Raw genomic sequence first — 26,583 nt, 5'->3', positions numbered from 1 at the left:
GTAGCAAATTGATACTTTCTGAATGCAAAAGATCCCCTAAAATGTTTCTTCACGCATGGTGGGCTGGATCTGTTTCATCAGAAGTGTGGACAATATCCATTCCAGAAAATTCCACGTCATATCAGCGGCCAAGAAATTGTGGGATACGCTACATAGTTATTTATAAAAGAACAAATCCCCATAAAGGCCTTCTCTCTTTACATACTCTATTACTTAGTAAGGAACAGTGGTCTCCCGCCGGTATATCCTGTAGCATTCACAGTTTTTCTTTGTAAGTCTCCCATAGTCATGGATTATCCAGATACCGCTCGTACCCTTTTTTCTTTTTTCCCTTTTCTACCCTCTACTTTAAATTTCCTTGATATTAAGGTAAATTCCTCTATTGTCATTTCCTGGGTATTTTGATACACATAATCAATATAAATGTCTAACTTCAGTCGTGTTGATGGTTCCAGCATTATAGCAACTGTTTCCATATATGATGGTTGACTCCTCTTTTGTGACCCTGTCAGTACAGTACTTATTCCTATTCATGTAATACATGTCACAAATATTGTAAATTCAACTCTGTGCATTTGCTTGACTGCAAAGATAGAAGTACCCATACTGTCTCGAAATGTTATAATTGTAGCATTGTTTCTCAATAAATACTTTTGAACTGAAAATAAAAACAGATGGCAGCCATGTCTATTAGAGGGTGGGGGCAACTTTCATTCATTGTTTTTTTTTAAAGCAAGATCACCAAGCATGTTGGGACATCTAATTTGTACTTGGAATGTGAAAAGGTTCACATAATGGATAATGTTGATTGCATTAATATTGTTTATAGCAAGATTTGCTTTTTTTCAGGCTGCTCTTTCCCTTTTTAACCCCTTCGCTGCCAGGCCTTTTCCCCTCCTGTGCCACGCCCTTTTTGGGCTATTTGGGGTAGTGCGCGCTGAGGCCCCTCTAACTTTTTGACCACATAAGGTATCCACGCCAAATTTGTGTCCTTTTCTTCCAACGTCATGGGGATTCTGAAGGTACTCAGGGTTTGTGGATTCCCCTAGAGGGTCACAGAAATGAGCCAAAATACTGCAAAATTTAGGTTTTTTTGGGAAAATTGGAAAAACGGGCTGCAAATGAAAGCATCTGAGTTTTTCCCTGCAAGTGTTATTAAAAAAGGGTTTGTGGGGCTGAAATCACCATTTTCCCAGCTTTTAGGGGATACCAGACTTTTGTCAGAAACCCAACATTTTTTACACAGTTTTGACATTTTTCTAGGACATAGCCTATTTTTGCTATTTTTTGTGTTTTCGACCTCCTTCCAGTTAATGGTAGAAATGGGTACAAAAGCAATAATGGATCCTGGAAAGCTATATATTTTAGAGAAGTAGACAAAATTCTGAATTCAGCAAGGGGTCATTTGTGTAGATCCATCAAGGTTTCTTTATAGAAACTAACAGTTAAATATAGGATAAATTGAAAATTTGTTGAAAAAAAGCGCCTTTTGTGTCAACGTTTTCACCTGTAACTTCTTCTAATTTTGACAGCTCTTTGAAAGCAATATACCGTTATAGCCACTGGACATTACTGGTTGTGGGGATATATAGGACTTGTAGGTTCACCAAGAACCCGACAAACCCAGAGCCAAAAACTGAGCAGCAACCTGCAATGGTTTTTTATTATGTACCGGGTATATAGTAATTATTCTGTAAAAATGTGTACTTGGAAAAATCGGTATGAAAGACACCTATGTATTTCTGAAATGGGAACAAAATATAGAGTTTAGAAACAGTAGATATTTGCACATTTCCAAAATTGGGAATACTCATACTAGCATGAGAATTATCAGTCATTTTTTAGAATGACTTCTTTTTTACACAATGTCTTTCATTTGGAAGGCAGAAATGCATTGAAAGTCAATAGGTAATAACAGTTCCTTTACAAATCTGAATTACCCTAAGTCTCCCGATAAAAATGGTACCTCACTTGTAGGGGTAGGCATAGTGCCCACGACAGGAAATGGCTCAAAACCCAACGTGATCACACCACATTTTCACAATGCAAAATTACCCTTTTTTAGCAAAGTGCCTAGCTGTAGTTTTTTAACCCTAGCTCTGCCGGCACCTAGGGAAACCTAGCAAACCTATACATTTTTGAAAACTAGACACCCAGGGGAATCCAGGATGGGGTGACTTGACTGTCTCTCACCAGGTTCTATTACCCAGAATCCCTTGCAAACCTAAAAAATTGCCAAAAAAAACACTTTTTCCCCACATTTCTCTGGTGGAAAGTTCTGGAATTTGCATGGATCCACAAATTTCCACCCACCCCGCATTCCCCAAAGTCTTACGAGAAAAATGGTACCTCACTTGTGTGGGTCAGCCTAGTGCCCGTGACAGGAAACGGCGCAAAACGCAACATGGACACACCTCAATTTCGCTGTGAAAAATGACCCTTTTTTGGCAAAGTGCCTAGCTGTAGTTTTTGAACCATAGCTCTGCCGGCACCTAGGGAAACCTAGCAAACCTATACATTTTTGAAAACTAGACACCCAGGGGAATACAGGATGGGGTGACTTGACTGCCTCCCACCAGGTTCTGTTACCCTGAATGTTATGTTATGTTAAGATTACTTATAAAGCACGCAGCTGCCCCAACGAAGGGGCGTCCCGGCGCTAGTAGCAGAAACCCAGAGAGAAAGTAGTGATTAAGCCATGGGGAAGAGAAAGGTTTTTATAGATTTTCTGAAAGAAGTCAGACAATTCAGGCTGCGGCTCTTTAGAGGAAGCGAGTTCCAAAGCTTGGCTGCCAGGAGATGAAAAGACTTGCCCCCAGCTCTCGATCTCTTGACTCTAGGAACAGAGGCTAGAATCAATTCAGAGGAGCACAGCATGCGGCTAGGAATGTACGGGGTGATCAAGTCAGACAGGATCTCGGGGGTGGAAAACTTTAAAATTTTAAAGGTGAGACATAGGGATTTATAGTCAATCCTTTTTGATATGGGTAGCCAGTGGAGGCGAGAGACAGCCCCAGATCCTGAACACGATCTCGAGAGACCGAGGATAGCGCGGGCTGCAGAATTCTGGGTGCGTTGAAGACGATTCAGTTCCGCCTTATTGGCGCCTAGCAGCAGAGAATTGGCATAATCTAGTCTTGAAAGAATAGTGGCCTGAACTATCATTTGACGTGTAGCCGGGTCGAAGAACCGGAGAATAGGTCTTAAAGTACGTAAAAGACCAAAGCAGGTGCCCGCTATTTTTTTGGTGTGCTGTTGGAAGCGCAGGGTAGAATCAAACAGAAACCCGAGGTTCTTTACCACCAATTTGGGGGAAGGGGCAGGACCCAGTGACGGAGGCCACCATTGGGAATTCCAAAGCTCTCTGTCCCTGCCTACCAGCAGGACCTCGGATTTGCTGGCGTTGAGCTGGAGACGATTCTCTGTCAGCCAGCTCGCGATAGCCTCAAGACCAATCCGAAAGTGAGAGGCATCGTGAGCATAATCAACGGAAAGAGCCACCATAAGCTGGGTGTCGTCCGCATAAGAGACCATTGAGAGACCATGGTGTCGGGCGACCGCAGCTAAGGGTTGCACGTAAACCCTAAGGAACCCCCTGCTCAATGGGTATAATGGAGGAGACAAAAGGGGGGGCGAAGACTTGGAAAGATCTGTCTGACAAGAAGGAGCGGAACCATTCAAGGGCGAGATCTTTTATTCCCGCTTCTTCTAGCCGACGTAATAGGATCTGGTGGGAGACAGTGTCGAAAGCGGCACTCAGGTCGAGCAGTACGAGTGCTGCTGTTTGGCCCTTGTCAAGTATGGAACGGAGGCTTTCACTCACCGCCAGAAGGGCCGTTTCGGTACTGTACCCCGCACGGAAACCATTCTGAGATCGATCCAGGATCTTATTTTTGAATATGTGGTCAGAGAGAGCTTTATTAACATGTGCTTCCGCTACTTTGGCCACCCACGGCAGAAGAGAAATCGGTCGGAAATTCTCGGGCTTGGTGGGGTCCAGGAGAAGTTTTTTCAGTAGTGGAAGCACCTTAGCCTGTTTCCAGGCCGAGGGGACCAGTGCCTTACTAAATGAAGAGTTGATGGTCGAGAGTAGTGGAAAAAGAAGAGCCGGAAGGCACTCTCGGAATTGGGCAGGTCTCATAGGGTCCAGAGGAGACCCTGATTTGACTTTAGTGCTGAGGGCAAGGAACTCCTCCTGTGAGATAGGGGGGATGCTCTCCAGGGAGGAATAGGATGTAGGGATTGAGAGGTGTTCTGGCAACTCGGGCTGATGGAGAAAGTCTTATAGATATTTTCAACTTTTTGAACGAAATAAGTGGCAAGTTCTTCGCATTGTCTTCCAGAAGTGATATGCGCGGTGAGTGGATCTTTCCTCTTTTTCAGGTCATTGATAATCTTAAATATACATTTTGTGGGATTATTGCTGGCTAAAATCTGATTGGTAAAAAAAGCAGTACGTGCTAGCTGTATGGCTTTGTGGTAGCTTTTAATGGCGGCCTGGTATTGTTTCTTCACTAAGGGACAATAGTCCTTGCGCCGGGCTCGTTCGTGTTGTTTACAGACGCTCCGCAAAGCAGCGAGGGAATCCGTGTACCAGGGACTGGAGCAAGAGTCACGGCTTTTCGACCATTTAGCCGGAATAAGGGAGTCGAGTGCAGCGTAAATCCATTTACAGATAGTATTGTAGGCTTGTTCAGGGTCGAAGTTGTCGAGGGTGGGGGGGCCGGAAGACAGGAGGGCTAGAAGATCCTCCAGTTTAAGTTTGTGCCAGCTCCGTTTAAACAAAGCCCTAGACGCCACTCTAGGTGTGGACGCCACCCGAGGGAGGAGCATAGTGATAAGGTAATGATCAGACCAGCAGACAGGGCTAGGGGGTTTGCCCTGGAGGGAAGAACTATTAGAGAAAACAGGGTCTAGTAAGTGTCCAGCCGAATGAGTGGGTTCCAGCACCAGTTGTTTAAGTTGACAGGCTTGGGGATCGGCAAGCATAGAGCTGACGTCTGAGTCTAGATGGAGATCAAAATGGATATTAAGGTCACCAATAAGGGTAAAGTTGGCTGTTCTGGTAGCCAAAGCATGAACAGCTTCCATAATAGCTACTTTAAATTCTGTGGAGGGACCAGGAGGACGGTAGACCAGGAGGCCAGAAAAGGAGAAGTTGGCATTAAGTGAAATAGAGAAGCGGGCACATTCGCAACCAGCAATGTCCTCACGAACAAAGGTGCAGTGGAGGGGGGTCTTAAAAATCATCCCCAAACCACCACCTCTGGAACATCTATTAATAGTGTGGATATTAAATCCCAGGGGGAGAGCCAGTCCAGGTTCAACAACAGTATCAGTCGAGAGCCATGTCTCGGTAATAAAAAAGACGCCTGGGGATATTGACTCAGTGAGGTCATAGATCTCATTATAATGTTTAACTAGAGAGCGCGCGTTCAAGTAAAGTATTTTAAAGGGAGTTTTGATAGAGATGGATGATGCGGGCGGGTGTGAAGGGAACGAATTGTACCTACACCTGCTACAGCAGAAAGGTCCCTCCGGTAAAAGGCCAGGACCTAAGTTGCATAGGGGAATGCTATGTCCAAGGGATAGCAATGAATCCCTAGTGTACCTACGCGATCCGGAGGTACCCCCGGAAGCATGGCTGGCGGCATACTGGCGCGGACGGGCGCAGACGGGCTTGCCTTAGGCGCGCCCGCTGCGCTCGGCCGCTGCGCGCCCGAGTGAGCGTCCGCTTAAGTGCTGGCATGAATCAGAAAGGCTAGTGCGGGCCGAGAGTCACCACCAAGATGGCGTCCCCCCTGCTTCCGGTCGAGAAGCTGGAGTGTCGATCTGGTTGTAAGGGGATTCCAGGGAGGTATGGCTTGCGTGGATCCCCCAACGTTTCCTTACCTAGAATGCCCTGCAAACCTCAAATTTAGCTGGAAAAATCACCTTTTTCACACATTTTTGTGTGGGAAAATTGTCGCATCACCGGGCTGACACAAATTTCCTACCACCCAGCATTCCCCCGGGTCTCCCGATAAAAACGGTGCCTCACTCGTGTGGGAGGCCCAAGTACCCGCGACAGGCAAGGGCCCAAAACGTATTGAGGCGACATGAAAATTGCCTACCTCAAAACGACCTGGTTTTGCAAGGGGGGTCAACCCCCCTTGCAAAACCAGGTCGTTTTGAGGTAGGCAATTTTCATGTCGCCTCAATACGTTTTGGGCCCTTGCCTGTCGCGGGTACTTGGGCCTCCCACACGAGTGAGGCACCGTTTTTATCGGGAGACCCGGGGGAATGCTGGGTGGTAGGAAATTTGTGTCAGCCCGGTGATGCGACAACTTTCCCACACAAAAATGTGTGAAAAAGGTGATTTTTCCAGCTAAATTTGAGGTTTGCAGGGCATTCTAGGTAAGGAAACGTTGGGGGATCCACGCAAGCCATACCTCCCTGGAATCCCCTGGGTGTCTAGTTTTCAGAAATGTGTGGGTTTGGTAGGTTCCCCTAGGTGGCCGCCGAGCACCGGGCCAAAAACCCAGATGACCCCCCTTGCAAAACCAGGTCGTTTTGAGGTAGGCAATTTTCATGTCGCCTCAATACGTTTTGGGCCCTTGCCTGTCGCGGGTACTTGGGCCTCCCACACGAGTGAGGCACCGTTTTTATCGGGAGACCCGGGGGAACGCTGGGTGGTAGAAAATTTGTGTCAGCCCGGTGATGCCACAACTTTCCCACACAAAAATGTGTGAAAAAGGTGATTTTTTCAGCTAAATTTAAGGTTTGCAGGGCATTCTGGGTAAGGAAACTTTGGGGGATCCACGCAAGCCATACCTCCCTGGAATACCCCGGGTGTCTAGTTTTCAGAAATGTGTGGGTTTGGTAGGTTCCCTTAGGTGGCCGCCGAGCACCGGGCCAAAAACCCAAGTGACCCTCTTGCAAAACCAGGTCGTTTTGAGGTAGGCAATTTTCATGTCGCCTCAATATGTTTTGGGCCCTTGCCTGTCGCGGGTACTTGGGCCTCCCACACGAGTGAGGCACCGTTTTTATCGGGAGACCCGGGGGAACGCTGGGTGGTAGGAAATTTGTGTCAGCCCGGTGATGCCACAACTTTCCCACACAAAAATGTGTGAAAAAGGTGATTTTTCCAGCTAAATTTGAGGTTTGCAGGGCATTCTGGGTAAGGAAACGTTGGGGGATCCACACAAGCCATACCTCCCTGGAATCCCCCGGGTGTCTTGTTTTCAGAAATGTGTGGGTTTGGTAGGTTCCCCTAGGTGGCCGCCGAGCACCGGGCCAAAAACCCAGATGACCCCCCTTGCAAAACCAGGTAGTTTTGAGGTAGGCAATTTTCATGTCGCCTCAATTTATTTTGGGCCCTTGCCTGTCGCGGGTACTTGGGCCTCCCACACGAGTGAGGCACCGTTTTTATCTGGAGACCCGGGGGAAGGCTGGGTGGTAGGAAATTTGTGTCAGCCCGGTGATGCCACAACTTTCCCACACAAAAATGTGTGAAAAAGGTGATTTTTTCAGCTAAATTTAAGGTTTGCAGGGCATTCTGGGTAAGGAAACTTTGGGGGATCCACGCAAGCCATATCTCCCTGGAATCCCCCGGGTGTCTAGTTTTCATAATTGTGTGGGTTTGGTAGGTTCCCCTAGGTGGCCACCGAGCACCGGGCCAAAAACTCAAGTGACCCCCCTTGCAAAACCAGGTCGTTTTGAGGTAGGCAATTTTCATGTCGCCTCAATACGTTTTGGGCCCTTGCCTGTCGCGGGTACTTGGGCCTCCCACACGAGTGAGGCACCGTTTTTATCGGGAGACCCGGGGGAACGCTGGGTGGTAGGAAATTTGTGTCAGCCCGGTGATGCCACAACTTTCCCACACAAAAATGTGTGAAAAAGGTGATTTTTTCAGCTAAATTTGAGGTTTGCAGGGCATTCTGGGTAAGGAAACGTTGGGGGATCCACGCAAGCCATACCTCCCTGGAATCCCCCGGGTGTCTAGTTTTCAGAAATGTGTGGGTTTGGTATGTTTCCCTAAGTGGCCGCCAAGCCCGGGGCCAAAAACTCAGAGGACCCCCTTTGCAAAACCAGGTTGTTACATTATAGGTAATTTTGATGTCTCCTCAATAGGTTTTGGGCCCTTGCCTGACGCGGGCACTAGGCCTACCCACGCAAGTGAGGTACCATTTTTCTCTGAAGACTTTGGGGAACGCAGGGTGGGTGGAATTTTGTGGACCCACGCAGATTCCAGAACTTTCCATCACAGAAATGTGAGGAAAATGTGTTATTTTGGACACATTTTTAGGTTTGCAATGGATTCTGGGTAACAGAACCTGGTGAGAGCCAGTGAAGTCACCCCATCCAGTATTCCCCTTGGTGTCTAGTTTTAAAGAATGTACAGGTTTGCTAGGTTTGCCTACGTGTCAACTGCGCTAGGGCCCAAAATCCACAGGTATGCACATTGCTAAAAAATAATCGGAGCCCAGTGGGCTTTCTGCCGCCCTGCGGGGGAATCGGGAAAGGGGGTTTCATCCTGATATGCCCCTAAAGGGGCAGAAAGACTGTGGCTATTTTTTGTGGGGGTGGGGGCATTGGTATGACCATTTTGGGCAGCCCCCACCCCCACGCATAAAAAAAACCTGCGTACTCGCTGGCGCCTAGTGGGCTTTCTGCCCCCCCAGGGGGCAGATCAGGGGTCACTGCCACCATCTGCCCTCCCGGGGGGGCAGAAAGACTGGAATTTCTCTGGGGGTGGGGTGGGGTATTTCATGCCCATTTTGGGGAGCCCCTATCCCTACACTAATAAAACAAAAAAATCCATGGTTTCTAGTGGGAATTCTGCACCCCCAGGGGGGCCAGATTGGGGGCTACAGCTCCCATCTGCCTCCTGGGGGGCAAAAAGACTGTCATTTTTGTGGGGGGGGTAGGGTGGGGGCATTGGCATGCCCGTTTCGGGCAGCCCACACCCTAAAAACAATTGCGCAAAAAAAATCCCTGGTGTTTAGTGGGCTTTCTGCCCCCCCCCCGAAGGGGCAGATTAGGGGCCAATGCCCCATCTGCCCCCCGGGGGGTAGAAAGACTGTAATGATTGGGGGGTGGGGGCATGGGCCTGCCCGTTTTGGGCAGCCCCCACCCCTATTTTTTTTTTTCCCCTGGTGTCTAGTGGTCTTTTTGCCCCCACGGGGGGGCAGATTGGGGGCCAATGCCCCATCTGCCCCCCAGTGGGGGCAGAAAGGCTGTAATGGTGGCGGGTGGGTGGGGGCATTGGCGTGGCCCCCACCCTAAAAAAAACTGAAAACAAATCCCTGGTGTATAGTGGGCTTTCTGCCCCCGAAGGGGCAGATTAGGGGCCAATGCCCCATCTGCCCCCCGGGGGGGGCAGAAAGACTGTGATAATTGGGGGTGGGGTGGGGGCATGGGCCTGCCCATTTTGGGCAGCCCCAACCCCTATTTTTTTTTTTTACAATTCCCTGGTGTCTAGTGGTCTTTTTGCCCCCCCAGGGGGGCAGATTGGGGGTCAATGCCCCATCTGCCCCCTGGGGGGGCAGAAATACTGTGATTATTGGGGGGTGGCGTGGGGGCATGGGCCTGCCCGTTTTGAGCAGCCCCCACCCCTATTGTTATTTTTTATGAAATTCCCTGGTGTCTAGTGGGCTTTTTGCCCCCCCGGGGGGCAGATTTGGGGCTACTGCACCCATCTGCCCCCCAGGGGGGGCAAAAAGACTAAATAATGCCCAAATAATTTGGGGGGAGCAAAGGCCCTTGCCCAAGGGGCCGCTCCCCCCACCCTGGTGTCTAGTGGGTGGATCCCTGCTTGGGGATCGCCCTCCTGTGGTGATCCCCAAACAGGGATCCACTGGGGAGTAACATTGGAAAGGGGAGATTCTCCCCTTTCCAACGATACCTCTCCCGTCGTTCTACGTGCTCAGGGGGCTGAGATAGCCCCCTGAGCACGTAGAAAGTGAAACTGAAAAGAGCCTCTTGGCTCATTTCAGTTTCACTTTCACTGTAATGACGTCGGCGCGACGTGCGGGCCGATCGTCATCACAGTGAAAGGGGGGGGGGGGCCACGGGAGCTGGGGAAGGTCTTCCCCAGCTCCCGAGGCTATTTTGCATGAAAGGGAATCCCTCTGGTGAGTATCCTGCAATCCTCTGTGTGCGTTCCAACGTGTGCGTTTCAAGTGCCTATCTACGTCAAGGCGTACGAGGTCACGCCACGTAACCTCCGGCGGCCATTTTTATTTATTTTTTATCTTCAAGAAGATCGTTACTGTTGCCACTGCTCGTATTTTCTTTCATGTGCTTCAGCTGTCATCATTATATTTCTTCCGCTACTTAAAGAAGACACTTTCCGGTCATAGTAAGAGTATTAATTTATTAATTAATTTATTTTTCTTTCTCTCGTTATCCAGCATTTTTAGCTTTTAATCTCCTCATTATTTATCCTACTACATTTGTTAAATGGAGGGAAACTCTGCCAGCACAACGTCAGTCACACCAAGTCTCACACAACCCTTGAATGTCAGCATTAACCTCAATACCGCTAAAGAATGTTTAACCAGCCCAGGAGAACCTAATGTGAAATGGCAAGAATGGAAAGAATATTTTGTCAATTACATCGCTACCTTAGAGGACAATGGTAGTGTTATGCCACCTGAAAGAAAAAAAAGAATTTTAATTCACTGTTTAGGACCTGAAGGTCTCAGAGTTTACAACCAAATGCAGAAAGTGGAAAGAAACGGAGATTTTGATGTTTTCAAATATGCTATTGCTGATCTTTATGATCATTATTCACTAGTTGTATGTGTAGCAGTATCTAGACGCACATTTTATAAACGCAAACAAGATTCCAATGAGTCTATTGAAGACTATGTTTCTGCTTTAAAAATGTAGCTATTATATGCAAATGTGGTTCATTACATGATGAAATGATCAGAAATCAAGTTGTCATGTGTACCACGAATAAGAAATATTCAAGACAGACACACAAAGGTGAGGCAAGTCTCAAGGATATCATCACTTTAGTAAAAAAAGCAGAACTATCTGAAAGATGTGCTAAAAGCAGTAACTCCTTCTAAAGATGTTGTGTCAGTCAATAAGACCAATGACAATAAAAGAGGGAAGACTCCTTCATATAAATACCAAAAGACATATCCAAATGTCAACTTGAAGAAGGAGGAGAACATTCTAAACAGTTATTCTGGTTTTGTGTCTTATAGATGTGTAAGTACATCACATACTGCAAGGTTTGATAGATGTCCTGCGAAATCTGCTAAGTTTCTAGAATGTGGGATTATAGGACACTTTTCTAAAGTGTGTAGAAGGAAACTATATAAGAAGACTCGTGTTACTTGTGTGAAGGATAATGGGTCATACTTGTCAGGTAATGATTCTAATGAGTCTCCTGAGAATTCTGATATAATTTCCACTGGTGCAAAGAAATATGTTGTTGTAAATATTAATGGTGATGATAGTAACAAACCATTGTGCATGATCTCCTTTGGTTGTATAGTTCTACAAGTTGCCGCAGATCCGGGCTCACCATCTGGGAAGAAACAGTTTGCTAATGCTAATACTATTGGTTCATACTTACAGCCTACTGATGTCAACCCGGAAAGTTTAACTGGAGAAAAAATTGAAATGTTGGGGTATAGATCTCTTGTTTTTGAGTTCAAAGGCAGGAGAGCAGGGGGCTGTTGTCTACCTGGCGAGTGTGTGTTTCGTGGCGCTCGTACCTGCCTGGGCTGTGCTGCTGCACCTGGGACTTAGACGCTGCCTGTCTTCCCTGTCGCCGAATAGAGAGCACCGGCCGCAGTTGGGGGAGACTACAGCTCCAAGGGTGCTTTGCGGCACCACGTCACTTCCCTGCTGCATCGCGCCCGGAGGCGCTGAAAAAGGAGAGGCTCCCTCGGTGGAGCGGGGGCTGTTGTCTATCTGGCGAGTGTGTGTTTCGTGGCGCTCGTACCTGCCTGGGTTGTGCTGCTGCACCTGGGACTTAGACGCTGCCCGTCTTCCCTGCCGCCGAATAGAGAGCACCGGCCGCAGTTGGGGGAGACTACAGCTCCAAGGGTGCTTTGCGGCACCATGTCACTTCCCTGCTGCATCGCACCCGGAGGTGCTGAAAAAGGAGAGGCTTCCTCGGTGGAGCGGGGGCTGTTGTCTATCTGGCGAGTGTGTGTTTCGTGGCGCTCGTACCTGCCTGGGCTGTGCTGCTGCACCTGGGACTTAGACGCTGCCTGTCTTCCCTGCCGCCGAATAGAGAGCACCGGCCGCAGTTGGGGGAGACTACAGCTCCAAGGGTTCTTTGCGGCACCACGTCACTTCCCTGCTGCATCGCGCCCGGAGGCGCTGAAAAAGGAGAGGCTCCCTCGGTGGAGCGGGGGCTGTTGTCTATCTGGCGAGTGTGTGTTTCGTGGCGCTCGTACCTGCCTGGGCTGTGCTGCTGCACCTGGGACTTAGACGCTGCCTGTCTTCCCTGCCGCCGAATAGAGAGCACCGGCCGCAGTTGGGGGAGACTACAGCTCCAAGGGTGCTTTGCGGCACCACGTCACTTCCCTGCTGCATCGCACCCGGAGGTGCTGAAAAAGGAGAGGCTTCCTCGGTGGAGCGGGGGCTGTTGTCTATCTGGCGAGTGTGTGTTTCGTGGCGCTCGTACCTGCCTGGGCTGTGCTGCTGCACCTGGGACTTAGACGCTGCCTGTCTTCCCTGCCGCCGAATAGAGAGCACCGGCCGCAGTTGGGGGAGACTACAGCTCCAAGGGTGCTTTGCGGCATCACGTCACTTCCCTGCTGCATCGCACCCGGAGGTGCTGAAAAAGGAGAGGCTTCCTCGGTGGAGCGGGGGCTGTTGTCTATCTGGTGAGTGTGTGTTTCGTGGCGCTCGTACCTGCCTGGGCTGTGCTGCTGCACCTGGGACTTAGATGCTGCCTGTCTTCCCTGCCGCCGAATAGAGAGCACCGGCCGCAGTTGGGGGAGACTACAGCTCCAAGGGTGCTTTGCGGCATCACGTCACTTCCCTGCTGCATCGCGCCCGGAGGCGCTGAAAAAGAAGAGGCTTCCTCCGCGTCGCGGGCCGTGCGCGGGTATCGCCGGGAGAAGCCCGGGACAAGGGCGGGGCCGTCTGTGGCCGTCAGGGGCTGATAGAGGACGGGACGGGCCACCCCCCTTCATCAGCGATCCTGGACGTATACCTTTGATGTGAGATACTATCATTTCCCCTGAGATCTCACAACGAAACTGTTATTAAGCTTGTGGCGCTTTGTTCTGATACATTGTTTTCCACATGTGTACGACTAAGGTCCATCTGCTGTTGATATTGACGTGGTTGTAGTTATAATATACACGACACGTCTAAAAATGGCAACTTCTTTAAGGTCTGGGAGAAAGATCGTACAGGATAGTATAGGGGGTACAGTATCTGGGACTCTAGATCACTTTATCTCCAGAGCAGGTCGTGTTCTTGAGCACAAAATTATCCTCACCGAAAAAAGATTGTCTCTGGACTTAACGGCAAAGAGATCCTCCCCGGGTAAAATAATGTCTGTTGCTTCCCCTGAGTGCTTGCCGATTCGAATCGAATCTGACCTGGCGTTAAGTACCGAGATTGTGGGGTCGGATATAACTAACCACAGCACCCTGGATACTACCCCCGATAGTATTTCCATCTTAGAGAACAGACCTCCCATTGTGAAACACAGCATTATTCCTCCACTGCCCCTTGTAAATATACCACCGGATGTTACCTTGGAAAAGGGGAGTATGACCCAGTCTACAGTTGGAAAAAGAAAACGTGCGAGAGGGATCAACAAGGGTAGACGCGCTAAAGTGTCTAAACCCGACATTCCTCCTAAGTTAACCCCCCCATAGTCCACTGTAATATACCCCCAGTCAACCCCAGCCCTATGTTTAACAAGACCATACCCTGCCAGTCTTGTGTTAATCCACCCCCCAATGGCTTTTTGGAAACTCTCGAACAATTGTTAAAATCACTTTTGCCACCAATACTTGAGAAAGTTAAGCAACTTAGTACAAATATAGGGAAATTGTAAAGTATTGTGCTTGCCAACACGGCCATTTTGGAAAAAGCCCTAGAGCCCTATCCTGGCCTTGGGACCACATCACTCCCTGGTACTGCCGCAAATGTAAAGACTGTTTCGAATGGTACTATCCACCCTACACTGTCTAGTAAACCCCCCAATTGCTTTATACCCTACGTATCTAAGGAGCCTGCAAATACCTCTGCTTTGGACCCCGTTAGGGAAGATGCCCATACACAAATCGGAGTTGGTAGGAAGAAGTTGGCTACAAATGACTCTAATTCTGAGCCCAACATAAGAGGGATTACTGTCCCCCAGAGTGATGGTTCGCTCTCCAAACTCCCATGTATTAAACTACCTCCCGAGTCATCACCTTATACGGCAATCCTGGCAGGCGTCCCAAGGATTCCACATGATAAGACAGAGTCCCATAGAGAGCTTAAGAATAAGGTCATACATTGGCTTAATGGCAATAGGCCTCTCCCTCCCAACCTGTGCGCAGAAATTTTGTTTGTACGAAGGGTGAGCTGGCTAGGCACCAAACCTAAGGATGTGGAGGGTGATTGTATAATTATCAATTTTAGGGACCCTAGAGTAGTGAGGCACATATGTTGCCACCCTAATACTCAGAGTTCCAGAGGAATACTTACTTTTGACTTGTGGTATTTTTACCCCACCGCCCCCTGTGGCACACATCAAGCTCAGCCAGTTGGGTGGGAAAGGGTTTACAGAGGCCTACAAGGTCCATCTAGACAGGACTTCCACCTCCCTTTGTTTAATTGTTTCGGACCACTGAGCAGCATGGAAGGGGTGGATTGACTGGCTTACAATGATATAGGCCTTGCTTGTACAAATAAAAATGGGTATGGAAGGATTACCAGGACGGGGAAAGTAACTTGTAGTTGTTTTACCGGGGGACTCATAGGAGCTGGTGGTGAGCGATTAAATACTGCACCTTCTCTATCCCTCGTGCCCCGTAGTGAACCAGATTCTCCCTTGTTAGTTCTCGATTTCTCTGAGAGATCACAGGGTAGAAACTATCTCTGCCCTTTGCCCGCTGATCTAGTGGCAGCTCCTTATGTTAGTGTGACTCGACTTGATAAGATAAATCATACGCGCTTAGAACTTAGCGCCGGTGAGCCAGAGCGTTCAGTTCCCGGAAAGACCGAAAATCATACTGCCCCCCAGGTTTTGTCCTCGGACCAAACGCCTGCTGACAGTGACCACCATTTCTTCACCTTGGTCTCATGGAATATAGCTGGCCTAAGGAGTAAAACCTCAAAAGACGAGTGGTCTACATGGGTGGACAAATATGATATTCTGGTTTTCTAGGAAATGTAGGCAGTGGACTCGGTTTATTCACCTGGCTTCATCAACTTTCACAAAGCAGCTACTAGAGGGGCAAAGGGCCGACCCTCTGGAGGTCTTAGTATTTGGGTCAGGCAATCCCTTAAGTGTAGACCCTCTGAATTGGTTGTAGACAGCCCAGATCTCCTAATATTACTGCTGCACCTACATGATAGTCCAGATATTATGATTATCAATGTTTACAATAGAGGTCAACCAGGAGGGCGCAGCACTAATACTTTTTTACAACTAGACGGGTTTCTGGAAACAGTTAACCCCAGCATCAATGTAATAATTGTGGGGGATTTGAACTGTTGTTTTGAGCCTTTGAATACTACCGGGGATTCACTCACGATGAGAGTGGATGTCCTTTGGAACATCCCTCTTCTCGATCTTCCACCCATCAAGAAGTGGACCGAATCTGCCATCCAGTGGATGAGTCTGTGTTTGGGGCATGGCTTTAGGGCGGCAAATGGACGGACCGACTCAGACAAAATGGGTAGCGACACTTTTGTTGACGGTCCTCGCCACAGTAGAATTGATTATGCTCTCATCAAAGTGGAGTTCTGGTCTACCCTAAGAGATGTGGTGATTTTAGATCGGCCTGAGAGTGACCATAACCCCCTCGTCCTAAGTTTTCTGCTCTGTGCTGATCACCGAAGCAACGAACAAACCGAGATAGTCACTGCAGACGACTTCCTCACCAATAATCAACGGAGAGTGCGCTGGGAAAGGGTAGCTATTGACACTGAAGCATTAGCCGAAATCAGCTCACAAGTCACTGGCGCTCTGGAAGCCTTGCACTCCCTCCCATCCCAAGAAGCTGTAAATAGGGAGACTGCCCAAATTCATGACACTCTATTTTTGGGCCTAAAAACCTATTTTTCCAAACCCAGGTAACCAAAGAAACAAACTCAACCAAAGCGCAATCACTGGTACAACAAATTGTGCCGAGAGACCTACGGCAAATTGAAATGCGCAATAAAATCTAAAAATATGGCCAATATTAGAACAGCTAAGTGTAATTACCGTAAGGCCAAAACTATGGCCAAACAAGAATGGGACAATGACCATTGGCAAGACCTTTTAGTCGCCAGCAAACTTAAAAATTTGACCAAGTTCTGGCATATTGTGAAGTGGGGTAAATCCCCGAATTTGCAGGTTCCCTCTAATCATGTTCTTCCTGAGATATGGGTGGAGCATTTTGAGTCCCAGTTCTCTGGTACTAACTTGACTGATGAGACAATCCTCCAAATTTCTCGGGATATGTCTACCACCCAAAAATTTTCGTTTGACTGTAGAGAAGTTGAGACGGCTTTAAGAAAGATACCCAGTGGAAAGGCCCCGGGTATTGATTGTGTCCCGGCGGATCTTTTCAAATTTGATCAAACCATCTGGGTACCTTACATCGCCTTCTTGGCAACCGCCATAGCAATGGGGGCGGTTATCCCCGAATCATGGAAAGGTGCCGAGATATTGCCCATCTATAAGAAGGGTGATCGCTCGAGCCCAGGGAACTATCGCCCGCTCAGTCTAATCGACTCGATCCAAAAAATCATTGCCAGGATGATTCTGGCAAGGATTCAGTTATGGATTGAGCAAGAGGACATTTTATCACCGCTACAGGCTGGGTTCAGATCCCGCATTAGCACCATTGACCAGGTCCTCAGGTTCCAACTGATCGTCTGGAAAACGGTCTATTTAGGTGGCGGCACATTATATGCCGCCTTTGTCGACCTTAGGTCAGCATTTGACCTAGTTCCCAGGACCAAACTCTGGGGGGGCCTAGATGGGCTAGGGATGCCCGCTGATCTCTTGAATATTGTGATTAGGTTGCACGATGAAAACTTTGCCCAAGTCCGATGACAGATTTAAAGTAACACGGGGTGTCAGGCAAGGGTGCGTCCTAGCGCCAACTCTTTTTTTGCTATTTATAAATAGAGTTGTGCAGTATTTTTCATCCATTTCAACTGACGCCCCTTCCCTGGGTGGTAACAAGCTCCCGCTGATCATGTTTGCTGATGACACCCTTTTATTGTCTCAGACACAGATGGGGTTACAGGCGGCCTTGAACAAGTTTGACACTTTCTGTCTCGATCATGATCTGCAAGTTAATGTTTCTAAAACCAAGTATATGGTTTTTTATAAAGGAAGACGTGTGGCAGGTCATGTTACGATGAATAATGAAAAGTTAGAACATACAAACGTTATTACCTATTTGGGGATTGTCCTAGAAAGTAAACTGAGCTGGAAGCGCCAAATTGACATTTTATCCCTCAAGTTTGCCCAGCTTTCAGGGTGTTTGGTGAAAGAACAGAGACTGTCACAGACCAAAAGGATAGGACCAGCAACAAAGATTTATAACTCCAGGATTAGTTCGGCGATTCTTTATGCCGCGGAACTCTGGGGTTTTGCAGACCTATCTCCTTTGGTCAAGGTGCAAAACACATTTTTGAAGAACCTTACGGGTCTCCCCAGTTCAAGCCCCGTGAAACCATTATTTTTGGATCTTGGCTGTCACTCAATTGATGATATTGCCCGGTTCAAACCATTGGCCCTATGGAGAAGATTGTGGACTACTCCGGAATTAGCCCCTTATGCTAAGGCCTTCCTGGATGTTCGCTCTATCCTGTGTTCTGGAAATATAGCATGGTTTAAGCAAGTTAGATTGCTTCTGGAATCTATGGGCTTGGGAAACCTGTGGTCTGACCCTGCTGACAACCCTTTTCCTCCCAAAAAATTATTTAAAAGTTTATATTGGTCCCAGTTACACCAGAAACAGTCCAACAAAATCTTGGCAACGTCACTGACCGGCAAGTTCCTTGAGTGTAAAAGTGACCCACTACTAGAAGATTACTGGGATATTATTAGCAGGTCCAGTGACAGGAAACTTTATCACCAGCTAAGGGTTGGCTCCCTACCCACCAGATTGTTTACCAAAAATTGGAAGGGGGAGGTGACCGAATCCTGTCGTTGGTGTATTGATTGCAGGGAATCGGTTGGTCATATATTTTTTTAATGCCCGGCCTATGCAGCCCCTTGGGCGAAATGGCTTAAACCCATTTGCCTCAACATGGGCACTAGGGTGGGGTTCGTGGCCCTAAGAATTTTAAGATATGACACTAGCGAACCCATTGTAATTGCTTTGGCCAAATTTCTAGGATGGGTTTGGATTATTAGAAATAGGATTTAATGGTAACCATGTGATGTGTTTTTATCTAGTTTTTATCTTGTTTTTATTCCTGTAATGTTTTTATCCTTTTTGTATATATATGGAACTTTTTATATTGTACTGTCTTTTATGATGAATTTAATCGAAATAAAGACAAATTGATTGATTGAGTTCAAAGGCAGGAGAGCATTGTGTAAATTATATGTAGCTGCTGATGGACCTTCTGTTTTAGGATGGAAGGATCAACGTTTATTGTGTATTATTCTTGATCCTAATAGCGCTGAACAAGTGTTGGTTATGTGTGATGCCGAAGATACAAAGAAAAGAGTTTCCTAAAGTTTTCAGTGGCAGTATTTGGAACTTAGATGGATTTACACACAAGATATGTGTTAAACCCAACGCCGTGCCCAAAATTCATAAGGTACGTCATATCCCTCTTATTGTACGAGACGAAGTAAAGCAGGAACTTAAAAAATTACAAGATGCTTGTATAATTGAACCCGTAGAAGCATCTGTTTGGATTTCTCCCATTGTGATTGCCAGACGTGCCAATGGAAAAATTTGTATGTGTATTGATTTAAGATATTTGAATGATAACATCATAATAGACCAGTTCCCCCTTCCCAGCATTGACAAGATGCTTTCATTAACTAAAGGTGCTAAATGGTTTTCAACCATTGACCTCTCATCAGCATATCATCAGATTTCCCTACATCCCATGAGTAGATGCTTTACCACTTTTTGCACTCCCTTTGGTTGTTTCCAATTTCGACGCATGCCATTTGGGTTAGCATCTGCTGCGGCAGTTTTTTCGAAGGCTCATGTACGAGTTGTTTGGTGATATGCAAGTAGTAGTGTTTTTTCAGGATGATATCCTGAGTATGGGAGCTAACAAGAAGATCCATGATGAACGTTTAAGGAAAGTGATGAATATCCTACAAGATAAGGGATTGACAGCAGAAATCTCTAAATGCAAGTTCGCTGAAAATAAGGTTACTTACCTTGTTCATGAAGTTAGTTCTTTAGGCAAACTAGTTTTGTGAATGCCATCACTGGTGCTCCTGCACCAAAGTCCAAGGATGATCTCAGATCCTTCTTGGAGCTTGCAGAATTTTATGCTAAATTTGTTGAAAAGTTCTCAGAGAAAACTCATTGTTATGAGGTCGTTACTTAAAAACAAAGTGCAATTTAATTGGAAATTAAAAAGGCGATTCCACAAGCACCCAATCTTCAATGTTTTGATCCCCTTGCTAATGCCATTGTCACCACCGATGCTAGTAGCAAAAGTTTGGGTAGTGTTCTAACCCAGTTGGAAGGTAACAATAAAGAAACAGTTATTGCCTTTGCATCACGTGCCCTTACTCCTGCTGAGGAATGTTACTCTGTAATCGAACGTGAAACTTTGGCATGCCCTGGAGCATTTCAGGAAGTTTCTATGGGGCAGAAAATGTATCCTTTGTTGTGACCACAAGCCCCTTACTAAACTGTTAACTACTGAAGGTTTGACCAATGCCACAGCGAGAATTGCCAGGCTCTCCATGAGATTACAGGATTTCATGTATAATTTACAATATGTCCCTGGTGTTAAAAATTTTACTGCTGACTTTTTAAGTCGTATGTGCCTACGTTTGACTGAAGTAGACAGAAATTCTTGGAATGATTTCTCTGTTGCTTCAGTATCTGTTGACAAATCCCACAGTAGTTTCAGTAAAGAAGAGAGGATTGAAGCTGAGAGTTCTGACCAAATTTTACTTGAACTTAAGGAATTAATTGTGAATGATTGGAGTGGTATGGACAAGAAGCTGGTAAATGATGAGCTCATGGGTTTCTGGGAGGTACATGATTAACTCAGTTTGTGTGATTCGTTAGTGTTACTTGGTGATAAAGTAGTTCCTCCTAAGAGTTTAAGAGGTAAAATACTTGACTTATGGACATTCAGGCATTACACGCACCAAACTCCAATTGAAAGAACTTTATTGGTGGCCCAAAGTGGACATGGAGGTGGAAAGATGTGTTAGGTCTTGTGTCAAGTGTAAAGTCTCTGATAAGACCCTTAAAACTTTTAATCCACCTTTAGCTTCCCCATTTTGTCTAAAACGTCCATGGAAAGTAGTTGCCATAGATTTCATGAGACCTGTCTTATGGAAAGATGGTTTGCAAAAGTACATTTTAGTTCTTTTGGACACTTATTCCAGGTGGGTAGAAGTTCGTGTAGTAGAAGTGATCAATACTAAAACTGTAATCACATTCTTGGATGACATTTTCTTAAGAGAAGGGTTCCCTAGTATTATCTTGCCTGATAATGGGGTACAATTCAAGTCTTCTGAATGGAGAACTATTTATCTGCTTTAGGTATTCAGCAAAAATTCACTGCATTATATCATCCAAGTGGAAACGACATAGTTGAGAGGGCCAACCGTAGCAATTAAAGGGGTTCTCCAATTAGCTAATAGGGGTAGTTTGTCATTGGATGAGGAAGTGAAGAAGTTACTTTGGGCTTATAGAGGTACCATCCAGTGCACTGTTGGTAAAAGCCCCTTTTCTTTGATGAGATACAGAATTCCTCATTCCAAAGTCAATCCGGGGTGGTTGAAGAGAAGTGGTATGGTTGATTGTGATATGCCTGAAGTAAGAAAGTGTATCAATGAGTCTCGGATGAAAAATAAACTATACTATGATCAAAAGCATGATACTAAGCAAGTAAATTTGTGTGAAGGTCAATGGGTTTGTGTAAAAAACGCTAAGAAAGTTCCCAAGGGAGAAAGTAAATTTAGTGAACCTAGGATGGTTGTTAAAGTTATGAATAGCACAGCTTTATTACAAAATGGTGAAGGTTGGCATTTTAGCACCAGTTAAGTATGGATTTGACAGAAAATTGGAGAATGTGGAGAGTAAAGCAAAAAACATTTGGTGGTTGAATACGTCGGATTTTACTCAAGATAATCCAGGTGTTCAAAATTCGAGCTGCGCCGATTTGGACAATTGTAACATAGTGCCTGAACTTGCTAACACTCAAGACAATTTGTCGACTTCCGAACCTGTGCAAGATGAGAACTTACTATGTCATTCTGATTCTGATGTACCTACCTGTGACAGGAATGTAATTAAAATTTCTAGTGGAAAGATTGTCAAGAAACCAAAGTGTTTAGAAATGTTTGACTGTAATTAAGTTTTTTTTGTGGTTTTTTTTTCCTTTTCTTTCTTTTAAGGGGGGGGTTGTGTAGTATTGTGCTTTATTGCTAAGTTAGTTATGGGTTATTATTAGAACTTTTCCTATGCTCTAGAACTATAGAATTGTATGATGTACTTTGGATTCTCTGTCTGGGTCAGTTCTGCGTGGAGACCATTCTTGCTGGATGTAACCTGTGAAGCAGGGGTTGGAATAAAAGAAACCTACTTTTATTTACTTTACATGCTCCGTATTTACTTTGGGACCACTACACCCTCCCTGGCTTCCAGTTTGCCATGAGCTTCTCATCCGTGCCCTTTACTGAACCGCCGGGAGTCCTTCTTGCTTTGCAGCCCATCACCTGCCGCTGTTTAGACAGGTAAAGGGTTCCTTGACAGACTGTGATACCTTCTGTGCTGAGCATGCTTTCGGAATTGATTTAATGGGTGTGCTTATGCAAACAACAGGAAGCTCTATCTACCAGACTAAGCTTGCAGACTAGGCCCTCCTAGGAGTTCCCTTGGGTCAGCTTTTCTCTGCACAGGGCATCATTACATGCCATTTGTCTTCTCTTTCCTGCAACAGATGATCTTAATTTAATTCTATCTTCTGCAATTGTTCTTGCATGTACTTTCTAATGACGTTCTAATGACTATTTTACTCACATTACAAATAGCAACAATCTTCAGCTTTTATTTTTTATCCGCTTTCGAATTACTTGTTATGGCATTATACAAATATACCAAAAATAAACATCCTAAAACACCAGGTGTATTTGTTTATTTACAATAAAATGAGATTCATTATTTTTAAAATTAAATTAAAATTAGGAACATTAACTGTGCAAACTCATAAGACTGCACACAAACTATCAAGGCCAGATTCACAAATGCATTTTAGACTGAGCCTACATCTGCAAGGCATTGAAAAAATGGCCTTGAAGACATAGATTTATTTTCTCCCACGTAATGCTCCACCATGATCACATAACAGTGCATGGGATGAAATCCCATGCAAGGTGCAAGCAGTAAGCAGATCAGGGTGAAGTTTGCCTTGAATGTTTGAGAACACCCACTAAGCAAACACAAGGAGATGATGGACGGAGCGCTGAAACATTTCAGACACTCACCCCAGTCACAGATCTGGGTTGAATCCATCATTGTTCTTTGGCTCACTTCGCCACCCCAGTTCAGACACAGCCATATGCAAATCAGTCTTGACCCTGTGCCTCATGGGAACAGTCCAGCCCGAACTGCCAAGCCAGTTGATTCCTTGGACCGGAAACAAGCATCCTGGGACCGTTTTCGGGGTATCACCCCTCATCAGCCAGGCTAGCTTGTTTTACTATAACATAAAGTGATCAGGCAGACAGTCCTGTTTTTGAATATACAAGATGTATTATACACTGATGGAGAGTAATAATGGGTTATGAACATGTGGCATCAGTGGAGGTAAGACCAGTTCTAATTAGAGTGTTGCAGACTATTAGTGGCCTAGTTTCAAGTGGCCGGCCAGAATGCTAACAATTGATTTGATGATTTGAGCCAAGAACGATAAGCACTAGAGAGCAGTTCAACAATGCTACTTCTTTTGAGTTGCCTAGTCTACCACGAAAAAGGATATTTAGGGCAATACTACAAAACTGGTCCCTTACAAGCCACTCAGAGGGATTTTGTCTCCTGGACACAGCACACATTGAAAGGTTATTGTCTAGACTCCAGAAATACAATATTAAGATGGACCTTGTACCTGGTAAAAACAATGCCACAGCAGACTGTTCAGTTTACATTGTGCTCAAAAGGAAAATACTAATAAGGCAGATGATACTGAAGTGATAGCGAGCATAGTAGGTATAGTGTCTGGAGAATGGCGATTCTCAGATTTAAGTGACAAGAGAATCAGGATTTCATTAAAGACACGGAGGCTAACATTATGCATAATCTCCTTAATTATGCCACACATCAGCAGCCCCTTTAAAGAACACTTATTCCAACAACAATCCAGAATTGGAACAATAAAGAAGTCTCTAGCATGGAACGTTCTGCCTCTTTAAACTGTAAAAATAAACACTCCTTCTTCTCCATCTCACGTATTAACGTTTCCTGACATTACACTGTTGCATCTGTAAACAAAGAACAACATTAAACTCCAAAAAACGTACAACCCCTTAATCCAAAACTCTGCAAAACTACACTTAAACTTAATTCATTATAACTTCATAAACTTTAACCTTTACTAAAAAGTAAAGGTTAAAAACCACAAAAGTCTTTTTTTCTTCTTGTTTTCTTAATTTAAAACAATCAAAATACTCCTAGGGAGTGGTGGAGGGGATAATGTTAGCCTCCGTTTCTTTAATGAAATCCTGATTCTCTTGTCATGAAAATCTGAGAATCGCCATTTTATTACAAGACCGGAAGCTAACATTATGCATGTTGAAAGCCCTTCAACACAACATCCGACCTATGCTCGATTGGTCTAAAGTAGTGACTTGCAAAAGTTCCCATGTTAGACCAATCTGCTGCCTTTGAAATCCTTTCCAAACTTACACCAGACCAACAAGCCTTACTTGCCATTGCACCTCTTACCGAATGCACTTTAAACTTCTCCACATCCACTCCAGCCTCCTTCATTGCAAATTTCACCCATCTTGAAATTGTAGCTGTACTTACTGCTCCAAATGGTTTAACAAAGGAAATCAATAACTGTTGCTCACCATGACCTCCCTTCTCCTGCATCCTGCAATCATACTCCCTTAAACACTCAACCACACAAAGATTCTTACAATCTTTAAACCTAGGATAAGAAAATCGAACTTGTCATGTTCTTAGTTCTCTTTCTTATCTCAAAGAAAACACCATCAGGACCAAACACTCTATTACTTACCTCCAGACACTTGACATCCAAAACCCTCTTACAGGAAATTAAACAAAACAAAGTCGCTAACTTTGCTGAAATATTCTTATTTGATAAATACTTGTTTGAAGGCCAATCCATAAAAATCTTTAAAACTAAGTTCACATCCCATAAAACCTCATATCTAGCTCTAGGTGGTCGCCTAATCCGCATACTTTTAAAAATCTTACAAACGAAAACATTACTACCTGCGAGCTTTTCTGTGGCCACCGAATGACCTGCTGAAATTGCAGACCTATGACAATTAACAGTCCTATAACTTAAACCCTTCTCAAAATTCTCCACCAAAAAATTAAACACTTCTACCACAGGCTTTTCCATGGAATCCAAATTCCTATCCAAGCACCAACATGCCGAAAACTTCCAAACTCCCTTATACCTTCTCCTAGTACCTGGGGCCCAAGATTCCTCAAGTAACTCTGCAGCCCCTTACGAAAGTCCTCTGAATGCCCCAGAATGCCTGACACCTTCCAAACAAGAAGGTTCAACACCCCTTCTAAAACAAGAGGAACTCGTTGGTCAGCAAACCTTCCGAAGCCGGAATCAACTGAGGTACCTCGCATGCTAATTCCAACACCCCTGGAAACCACGCCTGGGAAACCCAAAAGGGAGTCACTAGGACCAACTGACATCTCTCCTTCCTCACCTTCAGAAGAACCCTCTGAATCATTGCAAAAGGAGGGAAAGCATACCCCCTCACTACTGTCCTACTCTGCTGAAACGCATCTATTGCTTCTGCTCCCGGATCTGGCAACCAACTGAAATACCTCACCTTCTGACATGTCAGTCTTGTTGCAAACAAATCGACCTCTAATGGACCCAACCTCTCTTCTAGCTTTGCAAAATAATCCCGATTCAGCATCCAATTGCTGTAGTCTTTCACATACCTTGAATTCCAATCCTCCACTACATTCAAGTTCCCTGGAAGGTACCCTGCTCTTAATGCAATCTTGTGTTCCAGACAAAAATTCCAAAGCGCTTTTGCAATATCCGAAAGATCCTTTGACCTGCAACCTCCCAACCTGTTTATGTAACAAACTGCTGAAACATTGTCCATCTTTAACAACACTGTACGTCCCTGGATTTCCTTCTTAAAACTCCTCAATGCTGATAAACCTGCTGATAATTCCAGGAAATTTATGTGCATCTTCCTCTCCAAATCCGTCCACACACCGCCTGTTTTCTTCTCTCCCAACTATGCTCCCCAACCGGAGCCACTGGCATCCGTCTCTAAGACGAAATCTGGAACGCAACCAAAAATTGCCCTTCCATTCCATGCATCTAAGTTGTTTAACCACCAACCTAATTCCTCCTTTTCATCCAAATCCAACTTCACTTGATCCCCATAGCATAAACGTCTTCTCAAGGCCTCTGCCTTTACCCTCTGCAAGGCACGATAATGGAAAGGACCTGGAAAAATCGCTTGGATCCAAGAAGAAAACAAACCTAAATCTCTTCCCATGTCTCTTAAAGATAAAGATTATTTTTGTAATACACAAACAACCTCCTTCTTTATCATACTTAACTTCTTCACTGGTAACTTCAAAATCTCTTCTTTTGAATCTCTTCTGAAACCTAAAAACTCCATACTCTCGCAATCAAAACATACTTCTCCTTGTTGATTAAAAAACCCAACTTCTCCAAAAGACTGATCGTGCTCTGCAACTGATTCCTCAACACCTCTGCATCCTGAGACATAATCAAATGTCATCCATGTAGACAATCAACCTGTAACCTCTCTCTCTTCAATAGGCCATGACAACTCTCATCACCTTCGTAAAACACCACGGTGCCGAAGAAAGACCGAAAGGAAGGCAAACAAATTGGTATAATTTGCCTTTCCATCTGAACTGCAAATAACTCTGACTCTCCTTCTTCATTGGATCTGTAAAATACGCTTCCTTCAAATCCAACTTCACCATCCAATCTCCTTTCTGTAAAATGTCTCTTAAAAGATGGATTCCC

This window comes from Triturus cristatus, chromosome 6, assembly GCF_964204655.1.
Source record: "Triturus cristatus chromosome 6, aTriCri1.1, whole genome shotgun sequence".
NCBI classification, from domain to species: Eukaryota; Metazoa; Chordata; class Amphibia; order Caudata; family Salamandridae; genus Triturus; species Triturus cristatus.
Note: the sequence above shows the minus strand (reverse complement) of the source record.